This window comes from Beta vulgaris, chromosome 1 (assembly GCF_026745355.1).
Source record: "Beta vulgaris subsp. vulgaris cultivar EL10 chromosome 1, EL10.2, whole genome shotgun sequence".
Taxonomy (NCBI): Eukaryota; Viridiplantae; Streptophyta; class Magnoliopsida; order Caryophyllales; family Amaranthaceae; genus Beta; species Beta vulgaris.
The window spans coordinates 32,526,769-32,534,320 of record NC_079202.1 but is presented as its reverse complement, the minus strand read 5'-3'; positions in this window follow the sequence as shown (position 1 = coordinate 32,534,320).

Sequence of the window (7,552 nt, the reverse complement as noted above, 5' to 3'; positions counted from 1 at the left end):
TTTTTAATCTAAATCTACAACTAACAATCCAAAACAATCAATAACTATTAGCCTGAAAACCATAACAAATAACAAGCAAATAAACCATAACTATTTAATATCCACCAAAGACCATATTTTATCTCGAAACTATAAGTAATAACCTGGAAACTATAATTAATAACGTGTAAACAATAACTAATAACGTATAAATAATCACTGATAACTAATTAAAAACCATAACTATTAACCTTACAAATATAACTATTTACCTGAAAATGGTAATTAATTATCGAAAATCATAACTACTTAGCCAAAATATATATTACACTGAAAAGTCTATCTAACTACCTGATAAAAAACCATAAGTCGTAGTAAGAGATACATTAAACGATTACTAGTGGGAAACAATGAGCTTTAAGAATTAAGAATCTAATTAATTGACTTTGATGCAACAATGTCATTGTTTAAGCGGGAGAAATTAAAACTAAGCATCATCAAATTCTTATCATAAAGATTCAAGTAGACGCGAAAAGACATTAATTGAAAGTTTCAAATGTTCGAAAAAGACTACATTCAGATATGATTTGTCCTACTTTAAGCTTTAGATTCAAGATCTGATTATATACAATAACAAGAGAGAGAAATGGAAGTTAGGTGAAGGAGAGGAAAATGGCAGTACGGAGGAGAGAGAAATGAGGGGGCTAGAGTAGAGATAAAGAGTTGGTAGAGGAGAGGGCATATGAAGAGAAATGGGGATTGAAAGTGGAGAGAGAAAATAAAATTGAGGGGAAAATATGATGGTCTTACTAGCATAACTAATAGGAACAAACGCTTAACTAAATTCTACTACTATTCCCAGCCAAGATACGTGGTTTGATGCACACACGTGATACTAGCATGGTATCAATGGGTCTCACGTTAACATTAATGTGAGACTGTCGTTTTCAAGAACTTGTCGATATAAAAGGCGTGCATCCATATTTGTTTAGCTAAATTCAATGTTGATTATAACCATTATACTTATCAAAATCTATTAGTAAATTAATGTAAAAATTGGTATTTTAAAAGAACAATTGTCCTAATGAATCTAACAATTTCCCCTATAATAATGAATTTTCTGGAGATACAGTAGAAAATTCATGATCAAAGTTTGACCATTAAATGAGACTTACATAAAATGAAGAATAAAAACACAATGGAGATAATTTTTTATAAGAAAGGAAGATGTATCATAATTAGAAAAATACTTTCATCACATCTCGTATGTCTTGTTTATTCATTTCTAGGTGAATACTTATATCCTATACAACAACAAATAAAAGATAAATCAAACATTCAATTAAATTCATTAACATAAGAGCGGGCAAAAAAAAAAACTGAATACACCCCTCTCTGTCTGTCTCCAAACTAGCAAACCGTAAACCTAATATTGGCCTTCCACCGCTGCCCTTGGGTCGTCGGGGCTGGCATCCAGCCCCGTGGCCGACGAGGCTTGCCTCGTCTTAATATTGGTTTCCTATGACGAGGGATGATCTAGGAAATCAGATCTACCGTGCAGTTGCTCCTAAAGTTGGCCTTTGCTTGGTTCAAGCATCTTGAGAGTCAGAGTGTTGGGTAAGATGAGAGGCAGTTCTCATTCTCGGGTAGGACTCAGGTCTGTTTTGGCTCAATCTTCTGGTTTCAGGATTACAGGATCGGATCTTTGGATTTCGAAGAATGGAGCAATTCCATCAAGTTGATTCGTCACAAGTCGTGGGATGACTGTCATCACACATCAAAAAATTAACTTGTCACAAGTTCGTGGAAACTCTGGGTACCCTTGAAGTAGGATCAAAATTCATTAAAGGAGGTGACTTCTTTAGTACTTCCATCGGCAGAATCCCAGGATGAAATGGCTGCTGAAGGACATTGGATTTACCATCTTGTGAACAAAGGGTTCAACAAGATGAACTACAACAATATATCTTTGAGATCGTTCGAGCTCTGTATCTCAACAGACTCTCTGTCATTGTATTAGGTCTTTTTTAACAAGACATGTTACTCAAACCCACTATAAATTGCCCAAGACAATGTTCATTTGGATTGGATCACCAATAAGTTGATTTTTCTTATTAACATATGTAAGAGCAGTGAAGTCCTAGTAATGTTTGTTTACTTTCTTCTTCATGTTTCGTTGTAATAGTTTTAGGATGTAATCCCTCGTTTAATGAATGCAATTTTTCACAATGTAAAAAAAAAATTCGAGAGAAGACCTTTTGGTTTTCAAAGGCCAAATCATGACCAACTTTTATATGCACATTATTTAAAAGATGGTAAATGTTCAAAGGCAAAATCACCATTATATTACATACAATATACCTTCCATGTACAAACCCTCCTTGATTCTCTAGAATTAAATGTAATACCCCAGATTTTGAGTATTTATTTAGGTAATTAAAATATTTATTATCTAAAATAAATATACTGGTTTTAAATTATTTTGGCTGAAGATGGCGCCAAAATTGTTGGATTTGTTAAGCTTATTTTTTAGGCCATTATTTTTTATGAGATTGTAAAGTAAATGGGGGAGTTTTGTTTTCCTAAAACTTCCAAATTTATGATGAAGGTTATGAATCTTGGTTTAATCTCCTAATTTATGGTGAAAGTTATAAACTATTTAATTTTGGAAATTAAGTACTACCTATATATTCTACTCCTATAAAGAATTAAATACCCTACACCTTAAGCCATCCTTTCCAAACAAAATCTTTGGAGAATCCATACTCTCTTACTACAAGTTATTCAAAATCTAATTTTCTTTGCGTCAAGAAAAAAAAAAAGATTTTCCATGTTTCTTACGCAAAAATATTATGCTCATGATAGGTCATTCATGTTTACATTCATGATTAAGTTCATGTGATAAGTTACTTATTAGATTTTTATATTATTGGTTTGTTAAAAGATCGTTTAAATTAAGACTAATGGAGAAATACTAGTATACTTTTCGTGCAATATCAATGTATGTTATGTACTTAGATCTTTTAAAATGTGGTTTTATGTGATAAAGTTGTTTACTGATTTACTGGTTGAATTGGTTTAGAAATTTGGTTTTAAATGGTTATATATTTTATTATTCACTCTTGGAAGTGAAAAGAAGGAATGGTTTTATCAATCATTTTTATGTATAGAAGTTTTGTTATCCTTTTTGGAAAATTAAATTATTTTACAAGGAATGGATGATTGGTTTTTATGAACTTTGATTGTTCAAAAAAGTTGTTTATGAGGAAAGGAGGTTTATTCATGACTTACAAGTCATATTATTATTATTATATCCGCTTGATTAATATCAAGAGCTTCAAAGTCCACTTGTTGGCAATTATAGTTACCCCTTGATATAGCTCCACGATGGATGACTAGTTGGGGTTTGCACACTTAGAAAAATTGAAGGGGAGATAACAAGATGAATTGTTTTCAAGATTATTTTTAATTCAAGTTGTCTAGAAATAGTTGTTCTTAAAAGGTTATTCTTGAATTATTATTCAAGTGTTTGGAAAGAGTTTGTTCTTAAAAGGTTATTCTTGAATTATTATTAGTGTTTGGAAAGAGTTTGTTCTTAAAGAGTTATTCTTGAATTATTGGTGATGGAGTTTTCGAAATGAAAATTACTGCAACTAACAAATGTCTTACTTATTTGGTACATTTCGTACTCAATTTACACGACGATATTTTCTTTTTCCTATTTGGCTTAGTCCTGTTTACCTTTTTGATAAGTAGTTTTGTAGGTGATTTTGGATGTGCATGGGAGCATACTAAGAAGGGGATCTCACCTAGATTGGGGTGTTTTACTTGTATCGAGTATTGAGACAATATTTACTTTTATTATTAAGAAGTATTATTATTTGGTTAATGTCTTCCGCTGTAAGTTATTTGTTAGTTATTAGTTGGTTGCCGAAAGCGTGTTAGTCACGTGGCGGTAATACTCCTAAATTACTCAAATATCATTTACTAAATTATTTATTTAAAAGCGAGTAATTTGGGGAGTTACAAAGTGATATCATATTTTTTAGGTCTTGAAAGATAAAGTTGAACATTAAAATGATGGATAGACATAAGATGGGCATATAATGTTTTGCATTTGCATTCAAATTGTTTTTGTTAAGTTTGATTGTTTTCCTTTTAAGATTTGTATAGATGCATCTTGCTAGTGCCAAAAAAGATTTATATTATATTTTTTCATTTGGAAATGAAGGGTGTAGATTTGTTGGCATTACAAGCTCTATCTAGGATTAGGAAGGCTCTCCCCGATACTGTGGGTAACTTCCTTACCTGGGACTATAATCACCTTGGCTATTCTATATCTTGAAATCAAGTACACACTAATTTTTTTTAAATAAATATTTTAAGCCATAGTGGTGCATCTAGTACAAATCTTGAACTGTATTTAGTTATCATATATTAGTATTACTCTTATGATGTTCTTGTAATATCTTAATTCTTCTTACTTTTATATGATTGTTGTTGGAAGTAGAGGAAAAAAATTATGTTATTCCCTATGTATGGGATAGCAAGGAGGTCATGCTGCATTGACAAGCAAAAATAGTATTATGTTTATTATATTTCTTTTAATGAGTAATTTTGTTAACAAATGATTAACCATATGAGGGACGTGTATTACTCTGACAAACTTTTTTTGGAAGGAAAAACGGTCCCTGATTTTATAGATGATATTTTGAGGCCATGGTATTAATGCATTTGACTAGGAGCCATGGATCAGTTAGGAACCCTACAAATTCTGTTAGCCTTTATTCACTTCTCAGACACCCAAATACAAATCCTACATGATAAGTACCTATATAGTCTTTACCAACTGGGGGGTGGGACAGAAATAATCATGAGTTACAGGGAGTTTGGTCAGCCACGTATATATTCTTCATTTTGGCACCGAATTAATGTATATAAAAATAGATGGAGCCCAAAGGGGTGTGGATGCCATTATATTGACCTACTAGCCCAGTATCCACAATTTCTTCAGTTGATAGCATGGGATATGAAGATTCATTTGAGCATGAGCCTAGAGCATACCCCTCGAGAATACCCAGGCCAATATGATTATATTGTTATTGACGAGTTGGAGAATGATACGGAGGCGGACTACCCAGAGTTTGAAGTCTCTAGTACCGAAGGAATATATGTTTTGTTTCGACCATGAAACGACCTAGTTTTCTTACGAATATATTGATACACTCAAATGTTCTAGTAGTTCACTAGAAGAAAAAAAGGAAGGGCAGCGCAGGAAGGGCTGTGCTTTTGATAAAAGCGCATCCCTATTACTGAAGGCTGCACTTTTCTAAAAAACGCAGCACCTACAAACAGAAGGGCTGCGCTTTTGAAGAAAAGCGAACCCTTCAGTTAGTAGGGCTGCGCTTTTATCAAAAGCGCAGCCCTTCACTTTGAGAAGGGCTACGCTTTTTCAAAAAGCGCAGCCCTACTAAGTGAAGGGCTGCGCTTTTTAAAAACCGCAGCCCTTTTCAAAGTGAAGGGCTGCGCTTTTTAAAAAAGGCGCAGGCTTCGTTCATTTTTTTTTTGTAAATTATTGAAGCGCGCATGTACAGTAACCCATACTCCAACTCATTTTTCCCACTTTCCTCCCTTAGAGAATTACGAGCGAAAAATCGAGTGCACCACCACCACCTTACGAGCCACCCACATTGCTCCACCACTTTGTGCGACCACCACTGCTGCCCACGCCACTGCTGCCGACGCCACTACTGCGCGCAACCCACATTGCTCCACACTTTGTGCGACCTAACTCTACTGGTCCACCACCTTGCGCGCCACCCACCACTACCCTTCTCTTCTGTTCTCTTCTCCACCATTTGAGTGGTTAATTAGGTATGAATTAATCTTGTTTTTAAGTTACTTTTGTTTTCTTAATTGAATTAATAATGTGCAATGTGGGTTTTGTCAATTGTAGGAAGAAGAGCTAAGGAAGTTTTCTCTTTATTGCTCGTCGTTGGTGTTAAGAGGTAACTAGTTTAACATGTAGACAAATTGATAATTTATTGAATGTATTATATTTTTATAATGTATATATATTTGTTGAATGAGATTTATGAAAACGCAATGTGATTTAGCTATATATGAAATCACAAGTTGTTTGAATCATCATCATATATGCCTGATACCCGTTAAGACTTACTCATTAGGAGTAAGTCTTGAATAGTCCCCGTTTGGGACTGTTCTTGGACGTTTGATCTCACTTAGGTGGTGAATGTGTGTCTTCTTTTCAATTCTGAGGAAAATCTTGGCTTATCGTTTCTCTACATTGTTCTCTGGGTACATATGTAGATAAGCAATTATCTACATTGTGTACTTGGAGAACTGTAGGGAAATGCTGCGGATTTTCCTTAGAATTGAAAAGTTGGCATATATTCACTAGTGAGATTAGACGTCCAAGGATGGGTTAGGTTGGAGTGATAAGGACCTCTTGACTGCATGCATACAATTGAACATGTCACTATCTTAGCTTGCTGTATACGTGTGTGATTTGAATATGTGAGTGTTGTACTTTAATAATGATTGATGCATTATAATGAATGTTGTGTTTAATTATTAGAGGTGGTCTTCTTGAATGAGATGGATCGTACTTGGATGTATGGTAGTCGTGAATCGATTGAGTTTGTGAATGGGGTCTCGGAATTCTGTAGAAGTGCATTAGAATATCAAACATCCTCTGGAGCAGTCGATTTTTATTGTCCTTGTTTGGATTGTAGAAATGTGAGCAAGGTTAGTAGTATACATGTGGTTAGGGAGCATGTCTTCGCCGTGGGTTTAGGCCTCAATACCACGTATGGTTTGGCATGGTGAGCAGGGAGGTATAGGGAAGCTCTGGAGTAAAGAATGATGTATGTGAAGAAAAAAAAGAAGGATGATGATGACTTAGGGGATGAGAATTTGGATGATGAATTAGGAGATGATACACGAGGTTGAAGATCAGTCGTGTAGACGACCTCGTATTTTTGAGTCTATGTCTCAGGCTGCTGAAAAGCCGTTGTATCCAGGTTGTACAAAGTACACCAAACTTTCCGCGTGGTAACACTGTTCAACATTAAGTCGAACGCTGGTTGGACGGACTCTAGTTTCACATCGTTGTTGGAAGTTTTAGCTGAGATGCTCCCTGATGGAAATGAACTGCCAAAGTCGTACTATTATGCGAAGAACTGATGTGTCCTTTGGGTTTAAGTACGAGCGGATACATGCTTTCCTAACGATTGTGTGTTTATCGTAATGAGTATGAGCATTTACATGAGTGTCCACTTGTGGATTGTCGAGGTACAAGCGTGAAGGAGTTGGAGGTAGTGAAGGACCACCAGCTAAGGTGTTGTGGCATGCAGATCGTAGAAGAAAAGACGGTCTGCTCAAGCATCCGGCTGATTCGCCTGAGTGGAAAACTATCAACAGGGTGCATAAGTCATTTGGTAATGAGGATAGGAATCTGAGGCTTGGATTATGTACGATGGCATGAACCCTTTTGGCAATCTCAGCTCGCAGCATAGTACATGGCAGTAGTTTTAGTGGTTTACAACTTGCC